Source organism: Loxodonta africana, chromosome 8 (genome assembly GCF_030014295.1).
Source record: "Loxodonta africana isolate mLoxAfr1 chromosome 8, mLoxAfr1.hap2, whole genome shotgun sequence".
Taxonomy (NCBI): domain Eukaryota; kingdom Metazoa; phylum Chordata; class Mammalia; order Proboscidea; family Elephantidae; genus Loxodonta; species Loxodonta africana.
Genome location: NC_087349.1, coordinates 105984943 through 106009218, shown reverse-complemented (window position 1 = coordinate 106009218; position 24276 = coordinate 105984943). Strand labels below are relative to the sequence as shown.

General features: G+C 38.3%; 1 protein-coding gene and 1 pseudogene across 2 annotated transcripts in view; both read left to right on the top strand.

Annotated features, from left to right (window-relative positions):
* LOC100660845 (cytochrome c oxidase assembly factor 1 homolog) overlaps positions 1 to 24276 on the top strand; it is a 76990-nt gene that overhangs the window by 21776 nt on the left and 30938 nt on the right. The window lies entirely within an intron of this gene.
* Positions 1729 to 24132, top strand: LOC135232265 (cytochrome c oxidase subunit 7C, mitochondrial-like; annotated as a pseudogene).

The window sequence follows — 24276 nt, the reverse complement described above, 5'->3', positions numbered from 1 at the left end:
CAGCCGACCCCTCCCCTCTGAGGTATTTTCGTAAGTGCTGCTATGCCAATTTTTTCATGTAAAAAAATGGTTGAGGAACAGATGCAGACGGTGTTATTTGCATAAAAATACAGTAAATTAAAAATTCTAAAATGTGTTTTTTTCCTATGTTGTTGTATACTGTCGAGTCAATTCCAACTCATAGTGACCCCATAGGACGGAGTAGAACTGCTCCATAAGATTTCCTAGGCTGTAATCTTTACGGAGAAAGAGCCCTGGTAGTGCAGTGGTTAAGTGCTCTGCAGCCAAACCAAAGGTCACTGGTCGGAAACCACGGGAGAAAGATATGGCAGTCTGCTTCTGTAAAGATTACAGCCTTGGAAACCCTGTGGGGAAGTTCCACTCTGTCCTATAAGGTCGCTATGAGTCAGAATCCACTCGACAGCAACCGGTTTGGTTTTGGATTTTTAGTCTCTATGTTTTTTTTTTTTTTATGGAAGCAGATCGCCATGTCTTTTCTCCGGTGCAGCAGCTGGTGGGTTCGAATAGCCAGCCTTTTAGTTAACGGCCCAGCCCTTAAGCATTGCTCCACCAGGACTCCATTTTTCCTATAGCAAATGGAATATTGTTTTGCAATTTATATGTTCTGTCTAATTTTTGAATATAAGAACATTACTAATTTTCCGATAAGTATTTGCATCGCTATTTGATTAAACCCATTGATTCTAATGGTTTTGAGTTAATCCCTTTCTCTTGTCTCCTAAAGAGTCATTTACATCAGCTGTTGTTAGTAAAACAAACAAACAAACAAACCCATTGCCGTTGGACTCGATTCTGACTCATAGCGACCCTATAGGACAGAGTAGAACTACCCCACAGAATTTCCAAGGAGCACCTGGTGGATTTGAACTGCTGACCTTTTGGTTAGCAGTCATAGTACTTAACCACTATGGCACCAGGGTTTCCAAAACCAAACTTTCTTCTTTTTTTTTAATATTGCACACCAGTATTTCTAAAATAATTAAATGCTGATTAATGGCATCCGTATTTAGTCTCATCCCCTCCCCCCCTTTCTTGTAAATAAGTAAAAACTTTCTGTATTTTCTTCAATGAATGTAACTAACATTCTTTTCTAGACTTTGCCTTAACCTCTGGATACTTAGGACGTCTTACCGAGTAAGTAAGAGGCTCCAACCAGAATTTAAATAGGATTAAGGCAGAAACCAAAAAGGAGCAGTGCATCACTGAAGATTCTAATCTTAATGCGTACACTTTTGGATTTTGATTCAAAATACTCTAAGCATTCATTTTTTTCAGTAATATAAGAAATGAAAATGTTTCTTTTTAATCAAGATAATTGCTAAAATAGCTTTTAACTTTCATTTTATTTTTTAAAAGCGTTTTAGTGGAAAAGAAGTATTTTAACTTTATTATGAAAACGAGTTCCTTAAACTAACATATTGCAGTAAATCTACATAAACTTTTTGTTTATAGCTTGCTTTCTTTTGTAGGAATGAAACCAGGTGAGATAGGCAAAATATATTTGCATACATTCATTACTAGTGTAGTCCATGTTGTAATTTCTGTGAGGCAGGGGACCCCTTCAGAATCTCGGATGAAGTCCTAGGAGGTATGTACTTCATTACAGAGTGTCTGATAGGGAGTGTGCATTATGGCTGGAGAGGCCAGTATTGCGAAGGTTTCATTTTGTTAACTCACTACCCTTGTAAAATGTAAAGAACATTTTTTTTTTTTTTTTAAGTATTTTGTTGTGTTTTTGGTGAAAATTTGCGCAGCAAATTAGGCTCCCATTTAACAATTTTTACACATATTTTTCAGTGACATTGGTTGTATTTTCCACGTTGTGTCAACATTATCATTATTGCCATTCTGGTTATTCTGTTTCCATTAATCTAGCTTTCCTGTTCCCCTCTCCCCCTATCTTGTCATCTTTGCTTTAGGGTAAATATTGACCATTGGTCTCATATAGTTAGTGTTTTTTTTTTGTTTTGTTTTCTTTTAAAGGAGCACAGCACTCATGGTGATAATGCTTATTTTATGAGCCAATCTATTATTTAGCTGAAAGGTGACCTCCAGGAGTGGTTTTAGTCAAAGTTTAAAGGGTGTAGTGAGGCGATAGTCTCAGGGATTCCTCTAGTCTCTCCTGGTCCAGTAAGTCTGGCCTTTTTCTAAGAATTTGAGTTTTGTCCTACAATTTTCTTCTATTTGGAACCATCTATTGTGTGTCTGGTCAGAATGGTTGGTCGTGGTAGTTGGGCACCATCTAGTTCTTCCGATTCTACTTTTTTTTTCTTTTTTAATGGAACTATTGTGATAATATGCAGCAAAGTCAATACAAGAAAGCTAAATATATTGTACTGGAAAAGTTGAGTATACATAGTACTTTCAAGTAGTTTTAATATAAAAACATTGTATGCTTGTAAAAAATCAGTCCAACATTACTGAATTTTTTTAAAAGTAGTATTTAAAATAGAACCCTATGCTGAACTGTTGGTATCATAATTTCCCATTATGACAAGTGGCAAAATTAAAAAAAAAAAATTCCACTGGTTTATGTAGTAAGATAGTGTGAGCATTGAGTTTTAAACTATAAATTTAAGATTTTTTTCCTCATATATTTACAGGGTCTTTCCTCTATTTTTATAAAGCTGATCAGGGCTTCTTTGCCAATTTTGTGTGTGCGTGTGTTATCTTACCAGCAATTGTATTTGAAATAACCAAAAAAAAAAAAAAAAAGAAAAACCAGGGTTTCCGTATTTGAAATAGGAGCCCAAGAATTAGTCAAAGTTTGGGTCTAAAGGATTTTTCCATGAAATAAATCAGGCTACTTTCAGAGGCTTTTTTTCTGTTCTTTCATTCAAACACACAAAATTAGAGAGCATAGTATAATGAACCTCATGTATTTATCACCCACATTCAACAGTTATCTAAAGCTCTAATTTGTGCTAATGTTGGAGTATTATTACTGAGACCTTTTCCTGATTTGAGGTTTTACATTACTTATTGTGGTCCATGGAAACCCTGGTGGCATAGTGGTTAAGTGCTACGGCTGCTAACCAAAGGGTCAGCAGTTCGAATCCACCAGGCGCTCCTTGGAAACTCTATAGGGCAGTTTTACTCTGTACTATAGGGTCGCTATTGAGTCGGAATTGACTCCACGGCACTGGGTTCGGTTTTGGTTTGGTATTATGGTTCATGGATACCCTGGTGCCATAGTCGTTAAGAGCTACGTAAAAACGTCGACAGCTCTAATCTATCAGGCGCTCCGTGGAAACTCTATGGGGCAGTTCTACTCTGTCTTATAGGGTCACTATGAGTTAGAATCGATTCTGTGGCAATGGGTTTGGTTTCTGGGATTGTGGTCCATACTTTTTTCTCCATTTTAAGGAACAAATTTGCCACTAGATGGTGCTAGATATTTAGAGCCTAATTTGGACAGGCTCTGTTTTGTTCTGTCAAAACCTTAGAGTATAATGTATTTGCTGACACAGTCTTGATTTTAATTGCCCTCAGAATACTCAGACCTCATTTCTCAATTTTTTTAGTTGGGGACACTAAAGAGGTAGAAATTGAGTCTTCGCTTGTCGTTAAAGTGCTTACAAATAAAATTTCTGTTGCTGTTGAGTTGGTTCTTCCTCATGGCGACCCCATGTGTTGTTACAGAGTAGAACTGCTCCGTAGGTAATCTTTATGGAAGCAGATTGCCAGGCCTTTCTTCTGTGGACATGCTAAGTAAGCTTGAACTGCCAGCCTGTAGGCTAGTAGCCAAGTGCAAACCATCTGCGCCATCAAAAGGCCATAAAGTACTTACAAGGTGATGTTAAATATATACTTACCTTAAATTTTTAAGTAGATCTACCAGATAAAAAGTCAAAAGAACAAACTGAAAATGTATCTAAAATAGTTCCAAGCCCTAGTGTTCACGTATTTGAAAAGTAAGGCCGACTTACTTAATCATGCCCCAAGAGTTCCCCACTTCCCGTGTAATTTCTCTTTTAACATCTCACGTGCCTTTGGCCATAACTTCTAATATAGCTCGAGATCTGAAATGATAGCGCTTATGATACGCTGATTAGGTGTTGGGAAGTTAACAGCATTCTAAATATGTGTGGTGCCACTTTTAAGAAATCAAATAAACTTCTGTGTAGGACATCTTTTTTTTTGTAGGACATATTGAATCAATTGAAAAATTCTCTAACCAAATGTTTAACATTTCCTTTTTGTGGCTAAGTGACAGTGGTGCTTATCTGTGGTAGAAAGAGTCAAGTAGAATCTCAGTGAGCCCTCAAGACTGGAACTACATAGAAGCAAATATAAAACACACCCATGCTAATTAGTACTTAGAGAAAAACATCTTCACCTTTTACAAATAATAGTAGGTTGGCTCTGCAGATCCCACGGTTCACTTTAAACAGACATAATTAACTCTGTAATTAATAAAGTGAATAAGAACTTTTAATTAAATCATAATAACTGCCTTGGTTACAGCCAGAAAGATGCATGGATTTCTGCTCTCAGGGAGACGTGAGCTCTGCACTCTTTGTAGCTGTGCGCCCTGTAAAATTCACCAAGTGATGTAACAGTCATCAGTTGCTGTTGAGTCTATTCCAACTCATGGTGACCCCATGTGTGTCAGCATAGCACTGTGCTCCATAGGATTTTCAATGGCTGCTTTTTCGGAAGAAGAGTACCAGGCTTTTCTTCCGAGGTGCCTCTGGGTGGCCTTGAACCTCCAACCTTTGGGTCAGCAGCCAGGTGTGTTAACCAATTGCATCACCCAGGGACTCCAAATGAAGGATATATGTTACTCATTTTGGGCTTGATCCTAGTGTATCAAAGTGCAGGATTCACCTTTAAGGGTGTGTCCTTTTATGAGTGTCTCAATTAATGTCTTTACCTCCCACTTGTGTAATTTGAAGAAAGCAGTCAAGTGTAGTTGAGGCTTTCCTAACCCACCCTGTTCTGCTTTTTCCCAAGCCCTAGATATCCCTTCTTTGCTAAACTAAAGCCCTGGGGCATTTGAAACTTCCCAGGTGACAGTTGCAAGAATGTTTACGCAGTGGCAGTAAGGCCTCGTGACTCTCAAACATGCAGGCTCTTTTCAGAATGAATATATCCATTCTTATGTTGACTGATCATTTGTGTGGTAGAAAAGTATGTGCTTGGTGTGCCCTCCAAGCCATATCTAATAGTGAAGATTAGTTATTTAATCAGTAAGAACTGATAAAGGGAGTTTAAAGACTTTTTAGCTTAGATTGGTGTCCTTGGAAACTGAGTGCTCAAGATCATGTGCAAGTATGGTAAGCTGTTTATGACTCACACCTCACAGGCAGGGACACGATTTATACAAACGATTAGTGTAATAGAGTTCTTGTTAGTTGGCTGTCATCGTGTTTGTCTCATGGCTGTCTAGTGCACCAGCTCTTTAAACCTTCACTATGGTTGTATTCAGCAGGTTTTCCATTTCCCTTTGTCCTGTGGTTCTCAAAGTTACTGTATAAATATCAGTGGGTGGCAGGCTTTCACTGTATTAACACCAGGGAACCACTGTCAATGAGAGGTTGTCATTTATACAAACAAATTGCGTATCAGTTTTCAGGTTTGAGATTTTTAAAAATGATCATGCCTCCAAGAGCAAGTTGGTTGTATGGACGTAACTGAAATTAATCCAACTTTTCTGATTTATCTACCGGCTAAACATTTGTTTTTCATATTGTATGTGAGTTCTTAACTTTTTTGTTTTGACCTTGCAAAGTCAGGTTTCCTATTAAAAAAAAAAAAAAAAGGTGTGCTTTAATGCTCCTAGATTTTCATCCTGCAATGGTCTAATTAGTAAACAATCTTAAGGAAAATTTTTCTCCTGAGATGAAGTTATATAGATACTTTTTGGTTTTGGTGAAATGTAAGAACACAGAAGAGATATCACTGGTCCTGTTGTGCATTCAGAAACCCAAGTCTCTAAATGAAGGAGCCGTTTTCAGCCTCCACATTAGTCATCAGCACCAACTGGTGATTTTAGGAGCTCATGCGAGATGTAGTACCTACTGCTGTGTCTGCTGGAAATTGCATTTTCTGCTTCACAGCCCTTGCCTAAGGCAGTGTATTTATGCAGTAACGTTTGTAGGTTATTAATATTTAAATAGAAATGTGCCACTTGAAGGTCTTTTTAAGGAAATAAAGCTGAGGTAGAACAGTGAGTGTGAATGGGGCCAACCTTTTTCTTGTGGAATTCCAGAGTTTACAGGAAAACCCGAGCAACCTCACCCCTCATTTCAGTTAGAAGAGGGTGGGCGTTCGTATTTATTAAGTTTGGAAAATGTGAAATTTTATTCAGATACATTTCTTTAGAATGAAATATGCTTCAGTCAGTCTTAGAGGAAATACAACCAGAATACCCCTTAGAAGCGAGGATAGTAAGACTTCGCTTTCTTTGGACGTCATCTAGAAAGACCAGTTGCTAGAAAAGGACATCATGTTTGGTAGAGTGTCAGTGAAAACAAGGGACACCCTCAATGGGATTGACGCAGTAGGCACAACAGTGGACTCAAACATACCAACGATCTTGAAGATGGCACAGGACCAAATGTTTCATTCTGTTACACATTAGGTCACCATCAGAGCCGATGTGATGGCACCCAACAGCAACAACAGCAATGTGCTTGCTTGAAGTTATGACTATTTTAAGCATACAGGTACAGGGATTAGAATTTCAACATTATGTGGGGACACAGTGCAATCCATAACACCTGTTCATGATGATAGAGGGAGAGGGGGCAAGGTAATGGAGGGTGTGTGTAAAGGTAGGGATTATAATGATGGACCCTGGGCTCTAAACTGGGTGAAGGACAGTGAAAACGTGGGAGGATCAGTGGACTGTAGAACTGGGGTTTAAAAATGTCAGAGTAAAGATATTTGAGGAGATGAGCTGAAAAGGTAAAGGGTAGCTGGAGAGTAGAATGTTAGAAATTGAGATTGTGGAGGGAATCTTCATTGGTCAGGACAAGTGCTAGGCAATGACTATGGAAATGAGTAGCTGAAGTTAAGTTGGACCAGATGATAGCAGGAGAGGAGGATGTCAGGGATCATCTGTGTGGATATTTAAATCACCATGTATTTTGATAAGAGCAGTGTTGGAGAGAGTGTCATGCCCAGGGGCTAAATTCTTTGAGGAATGAGGTGGTGTTGGTGACTATAGCAAGGAGGGTTAACGATGGCGTTGGCCTGATAATATGAGCTTCAAAGCTGGAATTTTAGACGGTCGGGTGAGACAGTAGTTTACAAGTGGCAATGAGAAACGGGTAGGACGACTACTTTGTGTCCATGCCTAGCAGAGAGGGTGTGTGAGAGAGAAGACAGCAGGACCGAAGAGGGCTGCAGGGAAGAGGCAGGTTTCAGTTGGCAGTGGCCCACAACCCAGCTGCACATTAAAATCACTTGGGAGAGCTTGTAATCATCCATTTCCTGGGCCCCAGATCCCAGAGATTCTGACTCAGGTTGTGTAGGGTGGGGCTCTAGCAGAGGTAATTTTTTAAAAACTCCTAGGCAATTGTGGTGTGCAGCCAGTGTTGTGAGCCGCTGAGTCCGAGCAGGAACATTAAAAAAAGAAGCTGGGATAATTGGGAATGGTGGACATTCATTCTGAGGGCAAAGTGAAAAGGGTTTGGGAGTTGGGGAGGGTGCGGCATTTTTTTGAAAGTATGTTAGCCCTTTGGATTTCCTGCTCTGTGAACTGCGTATTCATACCTATGAATCATTCTTCTATCAGTAAATGTTTGACTTTTTTGTACACACCATACCCATCATGTCATGAACACCCAATTCAAGAAACAGAACATCCCTAAGCCACATTTGGACCCCTAGTAATCACTGTCTCCTCTCTTGGGGAACGTTTGATTCTTAAAAAGAATTTTATTCTGCCTGCTTTGAGCAACAAGATAGGTCTCTTTGGATCAAAGTGCACTGGCCTCAGGTTGTATGGTAAATCAAAATAGTCACAGTAAGTTATATTTCCATTTTTTTCTTAAAGTACATGGAATACATAGAAGAGGGCTTGAAAAATCCAAGGTAACATTTTTTCATCTGAAAATTAGCATTGTAGTTGGAGACACTTAAGAGTGTGGCCTTTTCTGTCTGCTGCTTCATTGGCTCTACCCTTGATTGACTGAAGATGAATAGTTTTGACAAGTGGAAACGTGCTCCAAGTGACAGAACCTAACCCAGTTGGCTAAGGACAGTTTAGGACTTCCATACTTCACACCTGCCTGGTCTGGGTTCTGAGCCTGGGGTTGTTGTCATTGTTGTTAGGTGCTGTTGAGTTGCCTCTGATTCATAGCAATCCTGTATACAACAGAATGAAACACTGCCTGGTCCTGTACCATCCTCACAATCGTTATATTTGAGCCCATGGTTGCAGCCACTGCATCAATCTCAATGAAGACCCTTGTTGAGGGTCTTCCTCTTTTTTGCTGACTGTCTGCTTTACCAAGTATGATGTCCTTCTCCAGGGACTGGTCCCTCCTGATAACATGTCTAAGGCTTGCCATCCTTGCTTCTAAGGAGCCTTCTGGCAGTACTTCTTCCAAGACAGATTTGTTCATTCTTCTGGCAATCCATGGTCTAGTCAATGTTCTCTGGCAACACCATAATTCAAAGACATCAGTTCTTCGGTCTTCCTTATTCATTGTCCAGCTTTCACATGCATATGAGGCATTTGAAAATACCATGGCTTGGGGTCAGGCACAACTTAATCCTTAAAGTGGCATCTTTGCTTTTTTTAATACTTTAAAGAGGACTTTTATAGCAGATTTGCCCAATGCAATGTGTTATTTGATTTCTTGACTGCTGCTTCCATGGGTGTTGATTGTGGATCCAAGTAAAATGGAATCCTTTTATTGAATGAAATGAGTCTAGGGTTAGGGGTTGCAAAACAGCTAAAGCCAGATTTCAGTCTGTGAAGAGCTCGTGGAAATGGTCACTGATATGGACTGAATTGTGTCCCCCCAAAATATGTGTCAACTTGGCTAGGCCATGATTCTTAGTATTGTGTGATTGTCTACCATTTTGTGATCTGACCTGATTTTCCTATGTGTTATAAATCCTACCTCTATGGTGTTAATGAGGCAGGACTCAATTTGCAAGATTAGGTTGTGTCTTAGGTCAGTCTCTTTTGAGATATAAAAGAGAGAAGCCAGCAGAGAGACAGGGGAACCTCATACCACCAGGAAAGAAGGGCCAGAAGAACAACGCATTCTTTGGATCTGGGGTCCCTGCCCTGAGAAGCTTCTAGTTCAGGGGAAGATTGACGATAAGGACCTTCAGAGAGAAAGCCTTCACCTGGAGCTGATGCCCTGAATTTGGCTTCTAGCCTATTAGACTGTGAGAGAATAAACTTGTGTTTGTTGAAGCCATCCACTTGTGGTATTTCTGTTATAGCAGCACTAGATAACTAAGACAGTCACCATGGTTGTTCTTAACCACAAAGCATGTTGAATAAGCGTAAATTGCCAGATTCTGCACTGGCAATGATCAGTTTTCAGTATTTTGACCACTGCCCAAAACAAAGCACAACAATCAAACAAACCTGAATTTTTTTGATCCGTAGAATGACCAACAAAATGAACTTAATTTTTCATCAAAGTCGGTAGGACATGACACAGGGGAACAGGGTTATGAAAGCAGGAGTTGGTGCTGCCGTTTCTTCTGCCCTCAGTCTTTACACCTTTCTCAGAGCCTCCAACAGTCCATGTTGGGGCAGAGCGTTCGAAGGTATACCACCTCTGTGGTCTGAAGGAGCCGCTGTGAGGAGGGCCAGGGGAAGAATTCGTCATTTTCAGTGGAAAACAAATGACAGTTACTAATTATGATGACTGGGTAATTTGAATCTGGTTTTGCTGCACCTTTCTTTATAGTAAGACACGGACTGCTTAAGAACTAAGGATGTTTAAGTTTGTCCGTGAAACAGATAAAAAGAGGAGCGTTCTAAGAAGTCCAAGCTCTGAAAAATGGATCAGACTCTGTTGAATTCATATTGCATATTGGTTATGTTTGTAAATAAACTTATGACATGAATTAAAAAGAAAGGCAGGACCTGGTGATGAAGGCTTTTTATTACTCTTAGGAGCAGGAAATACCAGCCTATTTTTTTTTCTTCAGCATCTATTGCAGAATAAAACTAATTAAAGATAAATAACAGCATAAATATTAAAGAACTTTGTAAGAAACGAAAAGAATAAGGGCAAAAATACTGCTTGCTTTCTTTCAAATAGTCATGTTGCACTACCTTCTCTAAAAGTCTTGAAGGTTTAGATGAGTAGAATATTAGAATATTATTATTATAAATACATCAATAACTTATTAACATTAAGTTTCTTGAGAAAGATATTTTCAGATGCAGAGTTTATCAGCTCAGAGTGAAATATTTTTTTTGGCCTTTCAGTTTCCTGACACTGTGGTGCCCGTTATCGTGATAGATGTTCAGGGGCTCTGTGATGTTGTATGTCAGTGAACGAAGACTGTTGTGATAGTTAAGATTGTATGTTGACTTGGCTGTGCCATCCGTGATTCTCAGTGGTTTGGCAGTTAAATGATGTAGTTTGGCAGTTATTTAATGATGTAAATTGGCAGTTATGTAATAATGTAGTCAGTTTGTGGAAATTTACCCAAAGAAATTTATTTCTGAATTCTTCAAGACAACTTCACTGATATTTATATAAACGTTGATTAGGGCCATGTCTTAGTCATCTAGTGCTGCTATAACAGAAGTACCACAAGTGGATGGCTTTAACAAAGAGAAATTTATTCTTTCACAGCCCAGGAGGCTAGAAGCCCAAATTCAAGGTGTCAGCTCCAGGGGAATGCTCTCTCTCTCTGTCAGCCTAGGGGAAAGTCCGTGTCATTGATCTTCTCTGTAGAGGAGCTTCTCAGCACAGGGACCATGGGTCCAAAGGACACATGCTCTTCTCCTGGCACTACTTTCTTGGTGATATGAGGTCCCCATGTCTCTTTGCTTGTTTTTCTCTTTTATATCTCAAGAGATTTGTTTAAGACAAAATCTAATCTTATAGATTGAGTCCTGCCTCATTACCATAACTGCCACTAATCCCATCTCATTAACATCATAGAGATAGGATTTACAACACATAGGAAAATCACATCAGATGACAAAATGATGGACAATCACAGGATACTGGGAATCATGGACTAGCCATTGATACACATATTTTGGGGGGACATCTGAATCATTATTTGGGGGTGGATACCTTTACTTTTATGTTAGCTGTAATCCCTTACACTTTTCAACATTCCTGTGGTAAGTTTGTACAGGACATTAATAATTATAGTTAGTTGTTTTTTCTAAGGAAAAAAAGCCTAGGTATTATTTCTAGGGATTTAGTTATGTTGAACACCTAAGAATTGTTACATTCTATATTGCTTCTTAAGTATTCACATTTCATGGGCAATATTCTTATGTAATAGGTATTAATAACATATATCAATACTTCATTTTTTAAAATAATATTCAGAGATCACATAGAATAGGTGTTCATTTGGTTACTTTTTTTGTTTTAAAGATTGTGTTCTGAAGTCTTTATTAATCTGTTGATATACCAGTCTCATAACTCATAAATTAGTCATCCTAAATTATACTTTCTACTTCCTAACAACTGGTTCCTCCACCTTTCCCACCCTTTCTTCCCAATGCCAAAGATAGGTTAATCTTCTAAAATTTTCTTTCTTTTTCTATTGGTATAGTATTATCATTTCACATATTTTTAATTTTGGAATCATCAAAATCTGTCATCTGTTGGCCATTTTTACTTAGATGAATTAAGTTCAAGTTTTAAGTGATGAAAATGCTATAGAGAGTTAGATTTTTCCTCGTTCTCATTGTTTTCAAAATAGAAAAGTCTATTTTCCTATTCTCTATTCTCATGGGAAGATGAAATGCTAAGCCTAGGTTTTAAATTTAAGAAAATGCTGGCACGTCTCTGTGTTTTTTTTCATTCTCTTCTATTATAGCATTTTGACTTGGGAGGAACTTTAAAGGATAACTTAGATCAACTTTCTCATTTTACAGAAGAGGAGAGACAGAGAAGTTAAATGACTTGTCTGAGATATGCAGCTGGTACCACAGCTGGTACTCAACCTTGGACTCTGGTATCAAACTCCATTCCCGCCACTCCCCTTCCTTTTTTTTTTTTTTTTTTGCCTCTTTGTCTTTCTTATTAACCTGTTGCCATCGAGTCGATTCCAATTCATAGTGACCCTATAGGACAGGGTAGAACTGCCCCATAGAGTTTCTAGGGAGAGGCTGGTGGGTTTGAACTGCTGACCTTTTAGTTAGCAGCCATAACCCTTAACCGCTATGCCACCAGGGTTTCCTTGTCTTTCTCATAGTTGGGTCCTGATGATCTCCCAACCACCCTATCTGAGTCAATCCAGTATGCAGTTCTGTTGATGCCTCCTTGGCAGCCTTGACCGTACTTCTTCCTGAAAATCTGCTATAAAATTGTAGACTTAGAACCTCAGTGGTTTACCCATTGTTTCCCTAATATTTGTTATTTTTCCCCCTTTAAGCAACACAGCTTTGTTAATGCAAGCTGGTAGAGAAATCTATGTGGAAATCTCTAGCGACATTGTAGTAGGCAGAATAATCTCCCCTACCCCCACCCAAAGATGTCCAGGCTCTAATCCCCAGAACCCCTGAATATGGTAGGTTATACGGCAAAGGAGAATTAAGGTTCCAGGTGAAATTAAGGTTGGGAATAAGCTGACCTTAAAATAGGAGAATTATTCTGGGTTAATCTGGTGTTTCCAGATTAATCACAATGATCTTTAAAAGTAGAAGATGGAACCAGAGAGACAGCAGTGTGAGAAGGACTCCACCTTATGTTGCTGGCTTTGAAGATGGAGGAAGGATCATGGCTTTGCTATCTATGAAAGAGCCTGAGTGAGACACGTATCTTGTTTCTTACTTGACAAGGCAGACAGATGCTGAGCCATCCCCTGGTTACTTGTTTTACTGGGCTGATTTGCTTAACATGGTAAAGGGCATGTTTGACAGTCCAGCTTGCCAAAATGTGGCCAAGAAAGCTGTTTATTAGCTCTGCAACTGGTGTAACCCTTGACTTGATGCAACACTAAGTTTGCTTCATTGCCCAACGGAAGTTGTAAACTTAATTGGTGTTGGGGGCTCAATTTTTGAAGCCTCAGTGGGTCAGTGTGCTATGAATTATCCGTGATAACTGAATCCCCTAAACCAAAACCAAAAACTGAACCCATTGCTATTGAATCAGTTCCAACTCACAGCAACTCTATAGGACACAGTAGAACTGATTCCTAGGGTTTCCAAGCTATAAATATTTACAGAAGCAGACTGCCACATCACTGTCCCACGGAGCAGCTGGTAGGTTTGAACTGCCAACCTTTCTGTTAGCAGTAGCAGGGAGGCTTGAATTCATGCAGTTTTTATTTCAGCACATTCTTTGTTAGGACCACCAGAAAGGCATAACCCATGAAACCAACTGTATGTTTGCTTCCCCCCGGCAGAAAAAAAAAAAAAACCTTTTTTTTTTGGCAGAGAAGTTACTTATTGATGAAAAATTTCTTCGCCCACTGTGATGTGAGGACCTTGACGGGCCCTCTTTCCTGAACTATCCCCTAATTTCCCAGATATAGGGAAGAAGATATTCCATATCATTGTAGATGTGGGGGACATTAGTCGTGTCATGGACTATTTAAATTTTATAGATAGCATATTGTTGGGCCTTGCATTTTTAGAAAAATTTATTATGTCTGCCTTTTAATCATATTGTTTAGACCATTTATATTTAATTATCAATATGATTGGGTTTAAATCTACCATCTTTTTTTTTTTTTTTAATGTGTGCCATCTGTACGTGTTACCTTTTCTCTTGTTTTCCTACCCTCTTTTGGATTTATATATATATATATATATATTTTTTTTTTCTGTTTTATTTCCATTATTGGCTATATACCTTTTGTTTTATTTATTTGTTTTTTAGTGGTTACTGTAGGGTTTACAATATATAGCTTTAACTTTATCACAGTTTACCCTTAAGTAATATACCATTACCTTTAAGTAATATGCCATTTCATAAAAGAACCTTACAACGACATACTTCCATTTTACTCCCCACCTCTGGCCTTTACTATTTTTGTCACATATTTTACTTCTATATGTTATAACTCCTCCCAAACACATTAGTATTAAGTTTGCTTTAAACAGCCAGTTAACTTTTAAAGAGATTAAAAATGAGAAAAATGCCTTTAATACCCATTGATTTACCATTTCAGGCCTCTTTCTTTATTTTTTTTTTTAAGTATTTCCAGATTCCCTGTTACTTTCCTTTTGCATGAAGAACTTACTTTCACATTTCTTATAATACTACTTTGCTGTCAGTGAACTCTCTAAGCCTTTATTTTTCCAGAGAAGTATTTATTTTACCTTCATTTTTGAAAAATATTTGTGCTGGGTATGGGATTCTAGGTTGACAAGTTTTTTATTCTAGCCCATCACTCTGTCCACTGGGAAGTGTTTCCTGACACACAGACTAATTTCTTTCCTCGTGAGGACCCTCCTCTCTGACCATTTAAACCACAGCAATATCCTATATGAACGTACAGATACCAGATTGCAGTCAGTCTCTCTTCTCTACCTTTACAAAAAAAAACCAAATGTGTTGCCATCGAGTTCACTCCCACTCATAGCGACCCTACAGGACAGAGTAAAACTGCCCCATAGGGTTTCCAAGGAGTGCCTGGTGGATTCGAACTGCCAACCTTTTGGTTATCAGCTGTAGCTCTTAACCACTATGCCACCAGAGTTTCTGCTTTGCCTTTATACATTTGTATAGAACAATATAGAGTTACGCCTTTGCTAGGATGACATGTATACCAAAATGTTGTCAATAAAGCCATCCGTTATCTCTGCAAATGGTGTAACCCTTGACTTGATGCAACACTAAGTTTTTCCTCTCAGATGACTCTTCCCAAGTCTATACCAGTTGATATAGTTGTTGAGCTTTTGTGCCCAAATGCAACAATTAATTTCCACCTGGATCAAGGAGATAAGTTAGGATTCTGTAGTGCAAGCAAAAAGGTGATGATTACAACCATGCTGGTTAGATTGACTTAGCTAAATAATGATAAAGGATTCTGAGACTTAGATGTATGCGGTAAGGGAGAAGTATTACAGAGACTGTTACTGTGCCAATCCCAGTATCCATTTCCTTCTTCCTTTGTATAATAGAACTAATTTTTAGCTAAGGAGCACAGGTGGCACGGTGGTTAAGTGCTTGGCTGCTAACCGAAAGGTTAGCAGTTTGAACCCACCAGTGGCTCTGTGGGAGAAAAGATCTGGCGATCTGTTCCCATAAAAGTTACAGCCTAGGAAACCCTACGAGGCAATTCTACTCTGTGATGCAGGGTTGCTGTGAGTTGGAGCTGACTCACAACAGTTTTTAGCTAGGCACATTGATACTCAGTGAAAAGATGCATTTTCAAGTTCTTTTTGTAGCTAGATATGACCATATCACTAAATTCAGACTAATGAGATAAAAATAGAAGTGTTGTGTGCAACTTCTAGAAAATATCATTAAAAGAATTGAGCCCTGCTTCCTGGAAGCCCTCGATGAAATGGCTTGACATAATGGCCAGGACAGTGGACTCAAGCACGAAGATGGCACAGGGCCAGACAGTGTTTCGTTCTGTTACACACAAGGTCACCATGAGTTGGAGCCAACTCAATGGCAGCTAACAACAGGAACGTTATGCACGTGTAATGGCAGGAGCTCAAGCAGCTATCTTAGGCCTTGAAGTAGAGGGCACTTGTTGAGAGTGGCAGGTCTTCAAGAGGTCCTGACACTATGAACTTTCATACTCTGGACTGGTTATATCTGGGCTTCTTTTATGTGAGATTACAATGAAATTTCTATCTTGTTTAAGCTGTTGTTTTTGTCTGTTTGTCTGTGTTTACTGTTGTTGTTTGTGGCTATATGCTGCTGAATCTAATTCTGACTGACGAAGGAAGGGTGATGGAAGAGACCCAGGTTTCTATCCTTGATGTCTGAGCAAGTGCATTTGATAAAGTTATGGAAACAGAAGAAACAAACTGGCTAGGGGCTTGTGGAGGTGGATGATCCTATAAGAACACTAATATGGGTACATCTCTTTGATTAAAGTTTTTTTTTTTAATCGTAAAAAGATTAAAGCCATATTTGAACCTTTTTATTTTGTTTTCTCAGGCATAAACATTGACCTAATAGGTTAATTACTTCAGGAATTTGATGACTTAGTTTTACATCATTGTGGAGTTCTGAAATATCAAGACTCTCACCACTTCATTTTCCTGCCTGTTAATGGAGGTGCCTCTCTGTGCCACATTCTTGAATTATAAAGAGATTTTTTAGGGGCCCCCAAAAGATAATCTGAAATAAAACATGGAGGAATGCATATGTTGGAGCTATTTATTTAACCTCAGTCATTAACTTGTAATCAAAACTTGTAAAGAATCTTTCTCACGTGTTTTGAATTTTCATGTCAAAATTATTGTTGAACACATGTAGGGAAAATTTAATTCAATTTGCACTTTTTGCTTTTATTTTCATAAAGTTTTCAAGTTTTACAGTGTAGATTCACTGTGCTTTTTAAAATTATTTAAGTTATTAAAAGAATTTTTAGGATGCAGGTATATTTCTAATTTATTCTGTTTCTCTGCTCTTTGTCCCTCAGGACAAATGTGATGCACGTGTGGTGGTAGTGTTAAGCATAAAGCCAACAAGGAAGCACGTTAAAATATCTTAGGCAAGGTTGTTTTCTTGTCTGGTAGTGATGAAAGCTGAGTGTCTCTTTTTATACCTTTTAAAAGTATATCTTCTCCAGATGCTGGCAAACAAGTTGGAATTTGAGCAACCTGTGAAATCTTTCATGGCGGTGACTGGGGGTGGGAAAAGGAAACTCTACGGCAGGTTCCTAGCTAAACTCGAGGTAATGCATCCTGGGGAAGCAGTGGTTGGAACTCAGATAGCTGTGAGCAGGTAAGTGAATAGCTAAGGGTACTCCAGAAACAAGTATGTATAAAAGAAGAAAAGAAATGGAAACAGTAAGACCATCAATAACAAAATACAGGAGGGAGCTCTAAAAGCTGAGACTGCTTCATTTTTCCTTTGATGAAAGTCATTAAAAAAATCATAAGGCACAGGCCAGTGTCAACCTGAAAAGTCACCTGTGTCAGTGCACTTTTTTTTATATTTGTGGTGTAGCATAGAGTAGGGTTGCATACCTAGGCCTTTTTCTGTAAAACTGTGCATCTCATTGAAAACAAAGGCAGCATGCTTGGGACTGAATTGACAGCTCTGTGACTGTAAAGATAGATATAGCACTTTTCAGGTAGTTAACTCATGAATAATCAATGAACCAAAAAAGGACAAAAAGTGACATATGGCAGCCTGGTGTGGATTAAGTGTGCTTGTTACATTTCCCTTCCCACATTTTCCCTTTTATAATTTATTGAAAGAAACAAAATCAGACTCACGTAGCCAGAACATAGTACCTCTGGGAAAACCAACTTAGGCAAAGTGTTAACCAAAAAAAAACCAAACCCTTTGCCGTTGAGTTGATTCCGACTCATAATGACCTTATAGGACAGAGTAGAGCTGCCCCATAAAGTTTCCAAGGAGTGCCTGGTGGATTCAAACTGCTGACCTTTTTGTTAATAGCAATAGCACGTAACCACTGTGCCACCAGGGTTTCCAATGTCAGCCCACAAAGTGTCAACAGGGCAGCTTACTCCTTATATGTTTTATACACTGCTTGGTTATTTTAATAGTCCAGCCCAGGTTATTTGTGTAAATTGAAATCTTATTCAAAATGAAAATTTGATTGAATTTTTTAAATAAACAGTTAAAACTATAAAGCAGTTATTATAGATTGAACTGTGTCCCCTCAAAATGTGTGTCAACTTGGCTAGGCCATGATTCCCAGTATTGTGTGGTTGTCCACCATTTTGTGATCTGATGCAATTATCCTATGTGTTGTAAATCCTAACCTCTGTGATGTTAATGAGGCAGGATCAGAGACAGTTATGTTAATAAAGCAGCACACAATCTACATGATTAGGTTGTATTTTGAGTCGATCTCTTCTGCGATATAAAAGAAAGAAGCACGCAGAGGGAGAGAGGAACCTCATTACCACCAAGCAAGAAGAGCCAGGAGCGGAGCGCATTCTTTGGACCCAGGGTCCCTGTGCTGTGAGAAGCTCCTAGACCAGGGCAAGACTGATGACAAGGACCTTCCCCCAGAGCAGATAGAGAAAGAACCTTCCCTTAGAGCTGATGTCCTGAATTTGGACTTCTAGCCTCTTAGACTGTGAAAGAATAAATTTCTGTTAAAGCCATCCACTTATGGTATTTCTTTTATAGCAGCACTAGGTAAGTAAGACAGCAGTTATAATTTTTAAAAATTACTATTATGATGGAACAGGAGAAAAGTGCAGAGCAGAACCCAAATTCATGTAAAAAGATGAGAATGGTCTGACTGAGACTGGAGGAACCCCAAAAGCTATGGCCCCTGGACTCTCTGTTAACCCAGAATTAAAACCATTCCTGAAGCCCACTCTTCAGACCAAGATTAGACTGGACTATAAAACATAACACTCGTGAAGAGAGTGCTTCTTAGTTCAAGCAGATACATGAGACCCAGTGGGCGACTCCTGTCCGGAGGCAGAATGAGAAGGCAGGAAGGAACAGGAGCTAATTGAATGGACACAAGAAACCTGGGATGGAAAGGGGGAGTGTGCTGTCACATTACAGGGATTGCAACTAATGTCACATAACAATATGTGTATAAATTTTTGTATGAGAAATTAACTTGAGCTGTAAACTTTCACCTAAAGCACAATAAAAAAAAAAATACTATTAAAGCACTATTTTCAAATAAGTAACACTTAATCAGTTGTGCTAATTTCACCAGAATGTTTCTCTGTAAATAAACCACGGATACATCATATCTTCACCTAGTGCATAAACCACAATAGAAGGTAATCTTGATTTTTTCTTTAGTATCAGCCAAGCCTTCATTAAAGATACTGATTTTATTATGTTTAACAAATAAGAGCCATATTTAATAGAAATTTCTTGGTAACCCTGAGGGTTTTAGAACACAGTGTTCTGAAGAACTGTTAATGGGAAGGTATTTGTTCACTATCCAAAGTAATAACTCTACCACTTTAAAACATCAGTATCCCTTGGCAGCAAATGACAGATGAGGCGTTTGGCCCAGTGCAGCAGTCTGCACCGTCCCTTTGCCTGGTTTTGTCTTAGCTCTTTGGTTCTGAAAGATTTAACATTGGAGAGTTTCTTTATTGCCTGATTCTCCAACTCTCTCAATTCATTCTAGTCTTTCTAAACCATTTCAAATTGGCAGAAGAATTAGCGGTAAGTTTTGATTAAGTATGTGTGATATACCAAAACCAAACCAAACCATCGAGTCAATGCTGACTTATAGTGACCCTATAGGATGGAGTAGAACTGCCCCATACGGTTTCCAAGGAGTGCCTGGTAGATTCGAACTGCTAAACCTTTGGTTAGCCGCCATAGGTCTTAACTGTTATGTCGCCAAGGTTTCTATGTGTGATATAGAAAATTATTATTTGCTTTCAATGGCTTCCCCAGCTTTTCTTCTCCCTCCCGCAAAATTCTGGAAACTCAATCTTAGAATTGCAGGTTCCCATCTGAATATGAAATATTTGTTGTTTTTGTGTAAATAATGTGAATCTTGTAGAAATTTTTATGAGACCTTAGAAATCAGTGTTTCCACTGTGTAAATAACGTCCACCAAGTTCAGTTTTAGGCAACCAATATGACTTTACTGACACGGAGTTAGGAAGAGATGCACACATAATTGGCTCTCACAAGCTGGTTCTAGCCACCTCCAGCATGCCTCTAGGCTTTTCTCCTGTCTGCCCGTTTATTAAATATCTATTTAGCTGCATCTCATCTTCTGTTAAACCTCTCCATTTCTTAATTTGGGTTATTACATTTTATTTTTAGTTCTAAAATTTTTTTGTTTCATATTTGTTATGCCACTATTTATAGTTTTCAGTGCTCTGCTAAAAATTTCAAGCTTGTCTTTTATTTCTTCTGTCATAGTAAACACAGTTGTTTTATAGACTCCATCTGACTATTCAAATTTCTAAGGTTCTTTACTGTTCCCTTTCTCCTGTCTGCTCTTTTTGCTTATTCTTAGTTATGGAGTCTAGTTTCCTTGTGTATTTTATTATCCTTCATGGAGGCCTGGACATTGTATTTGAAAGATTATAAGAATAATTTTAGGGCTACAATGTAGGTACGTAGAAGATTTACACTTACTTCTGACAGACCCAAACCCAAACCAAGCCCATTGCCACTGAGTAGATTTCAACACTTGGGAGTGTTCTAGTCCAGGACTATTGGAAGCCAAGTTCATGATTTATGATAAGCAATTTGATCCTAGGCTATGGCCCACGTTAGGTCATTCTCACACCGATGATACAGCCCTTTGGGATGCCACCTTATTGTGCGGAGAGTCTTGGTTATATGTCTTTTGTATGGTCCTTGGCTTTATTTCTATTTTGGTCACTATGAGAGTCAGTCAAAACAAAGGTTCTAATTTTCCAAATCTGCTAACATTTCAGAGCAAAAATGGCTTAGGAGCTTCTTTTCCATGCTGAGTTTTCATTCCTCTTTCACTTAACTTGGTCATTTCTTACTGTCTTGTCATGTCTCATGTGCTTGTGAAAAGATGTTATTTAAATACTTTATACAGATTATTAAGTTGTTTTCCACAGGAGGAGGGTTGATCTGTAAAACCTATTCACCAATAATGGTAATAGGAAACTTAATTAATGTTTTAAATCAGCTTGATAAGAGCACAAGGGATGCCCTAAATCCTGTAAAACATGTGGCAGAAAATAGCCCCCTTAGTATTCTTAGCTTTTAAAATAGTGTTTGGTGGAGTTTTTATGGGAAAAAGTTACAGCTCATCGGCATTTTTTTTTTTTTGTATATCCAAGTAATTCAGGAATCTCAATTTCATCTTCTTGGGTTATAAATCTTACTAAGTATTAAATTACTAGGAGGAGAAACAAAGACTTAGTTTTCTACCAAGAATATGGGAATCATTAAAACTTTTCTACTCCTTTTTAATGACTGTGAGTTTTTTTCTCCCAATAGTAAATCAGTCAGGCTTAGGCCGAAAATTTAAAGTGGCACCTATTTAATCACGTTTAATTAGGTAGGCGGAGGGGCAACCTCCCTATTTTTTTAAAATCTCAGAAACAAAATAGGTATTAATTGTTATGTCTTCAAATGATACACTGCTAATGTTTCATTTTATTTCTTCTAGAGATTTTTTCTTTGACTATTAGTTCCCACTTTGCTCATGAGTGGACAAGGATAGGACTCTCAGAACTGAGAACTAGAAGGGGTCAGCCCTAATGGGTAGAATTTTTAAGGACCTGTTAAGGGTCTTTTAATGTTAAAGGAAGCAGTAGAGCTTTAATTATTTATTCATATAGTGAAAGGGAGCCACTGATTAGCAGTACCTCGCTTCATTTGAGTCAGTGTAGGATCCTTGGTAAGATTTTCCATGTAAGTCCTCCTGAACAGCATACCAGTAGTACTTCTATTTTTCTCAAAGTTCAATCTGACTTTTTCTCTGTGTTCCCCTATAATTCAGAGTAGTGATTGGTCATGGCGTTTTGGAGATAGTTTGTTACATCTTTAAGTATTGAAGTATTAAAGTTTGTAACTGATTTTCAATATAATGTAGGGTATATTTCTTGTAATAGTTTTCAACTTGTTTCCTTGAGCTTGGAAACCCTGGTGGCATTGTGGTTAAGAGCTAGGGCTGCTAACCAAAAGGTCAGTAGGGGTGCTCCTTGGAAACCCTATGGGGCAGCTCTACTCTGTCCTGTAGGGTTGGAATCCACTCGACGGCAACAGGTTTGATGTTTTTTTTTTTTTCTTGAGCAGAGGAAAAAGAGATGATGTTACAGTGAGCTCACTGGTAGCTATGTTTCACCTGCACTTACCTTATTTATTTTACAGCCTGGCGGGGTATTTGTGCATATAAATGTCATTTTTAATGTGTGTTGAGGTAGAAAAAAGCACAAAGGCCTTCTATGTTGGGGGTGTCTAAGGAAAACACCAAGCATAATATCTATTGAAAAATAACCTTGGGTGATGCTCTTTAAACCTTTAAGATTACTTCACCAAGAGATTCTGTCAGTTTATCAGTAGTTTTGAAAATACCTAAAACCCACGTTATGGTTCAGCTGTGGATAGCACAGGCTTAGTTGGAATGGGGTGGTCACGGGAAGTCTGCCCTTAAAAGTCCTGAAGATAAGCCCTGATATTGAGTAGTGCATATTTACTCCGTCTGTGACTAATTCAATAAAGCCTATCCATCAAGGGAATCCAGTCCTTGACTCAGGTCTGTTTGTCGCCAATCACACCCTCCAACTTTAGGATTACATCAGGCTGAAATTCTGGACAAAGCAGGTTGCTAATGTGCATTCTTTTGTTACAAGGAGTGGTTTATTACCAAACTGCCCACAGCAGTATCATCAGCAATTTTGTATGTTTAGAGTAATTTCCCCGACTCTTCCTTAAAGCTATTGAGCTTTATGAAGCCAGTTTTACTTTGGAGCAAGAAAGAAAGAATCTTTTTTATGTGTTAAATGCTTACCACTTGCCAAACATTGTAATATATGGAACACAAGGAAAGTAACACATGGTTTCTACTTTGCAGGTAAATTTAGAGTCTTGTTGGGAAGATACAATATCTCAAATGGGAGAAAAGCTTACTTCAGGCAGAATTTTAAGAATAATTTTGATTTTTATCAAAGACCATCTTAGTCATTGATAACTGTTGAGGATCTATAATCTATAAAATAAGTCTTAGAGTTGTTATTGGGTGGAGACTGGATGGAGGAAGAGGAAGACACATTAAAAAATTCTATTTAGGAAGCTTTATTAAACCCTTTTTTAATTTCAGGCGACTCTGATAGTCCCTGGGGTTACAAAGACTTGTAAAACCTGATTATGCCCTCAAGACACTCATAGTGTAGGAGGATAAGAGCAACTCACAACTGTCTTGCCCTTTACAGATTATAAATTGCTTTTATGGTTTTATCACCATTGTTCTTCAGAACAGTACTGTTAGGCTTTAAAGCTGGGGTAACAAAGGCCCAGAGAGAGTAACTGGAGGATGGAGCAGGTGCTTGTCCCCACTTCTGTGTTTCTGCAATGTCTTTGTGAACTGTCAACTAAAAGAGGAGTGAGATACACTATGTAAGGTAGCAAAAGGGACTGTGTGAGCCTTTTAGAGTAAATCCTGTATCGGTCTTCAGTTCACTGTGCTAGGATAAAATGGCTAAGCAAACACATTCAGTACTTCGATGATATTGAAGAAATAAGATATTTACATTTCTTTATTGAGAAATTTTTTAATATGTGTCAGGCGTTATACTCGTTGATAGTTCTATTTGGTTTTGCTGTCGTCTTTACTGATGTAAGCATACCTAATGTAGGAGATTTGAAAGTACAGATAAGTATGAGATCCAGAAAAAATTAATCAACGCTGCTTCCGATCACCCAAAAGTAGTCATTTGTCGTTATAAAGTAAGTCCCACTGCATTGAGACCATACACCGTATACATTTATTTAAGTACTTTCCCATGTAATAAAAATAACATTTCTATGTTTGAGACTGGGCTAATATCTTTTTTACATTTTAAAAATATGTACTATTTAATACACAGAAAAAAAAAAACCTGTGAATCACGTATGTAGGTTATGAGGCATAGTGGTAAAATGGATTTCTGTGATCCCATCACCCAGCATACGAGCAAGAATATTACAATACTGTTCATTTACCTGTGTGTTCCTTCCCATCCCACACCCTAACCCACCCATCAGAAATACTGTCCTCGATTGGCTTATTATTCCGTCGCGTTTTTAAAAGTATTTTTTAAAGTCACACACTTACATATCCCCAACAATGTATAGTTTAATTTTGCTTGTTTTTGAGGTTTTATAAAAATGGTAATATGTATTCTTGCTTTTTTTTTTTTTAAAACTCATTTCTGCATGGCATTGCCTTCAATGGTAGTTCATTTAATTTAATTTATTTATTTGTGTACCCACCCCACTGCCATCACGCCGTTTCTCACTCATAGCGACCCCATAGGCTTTTCAAGGCTGTAAATCTCTGTGG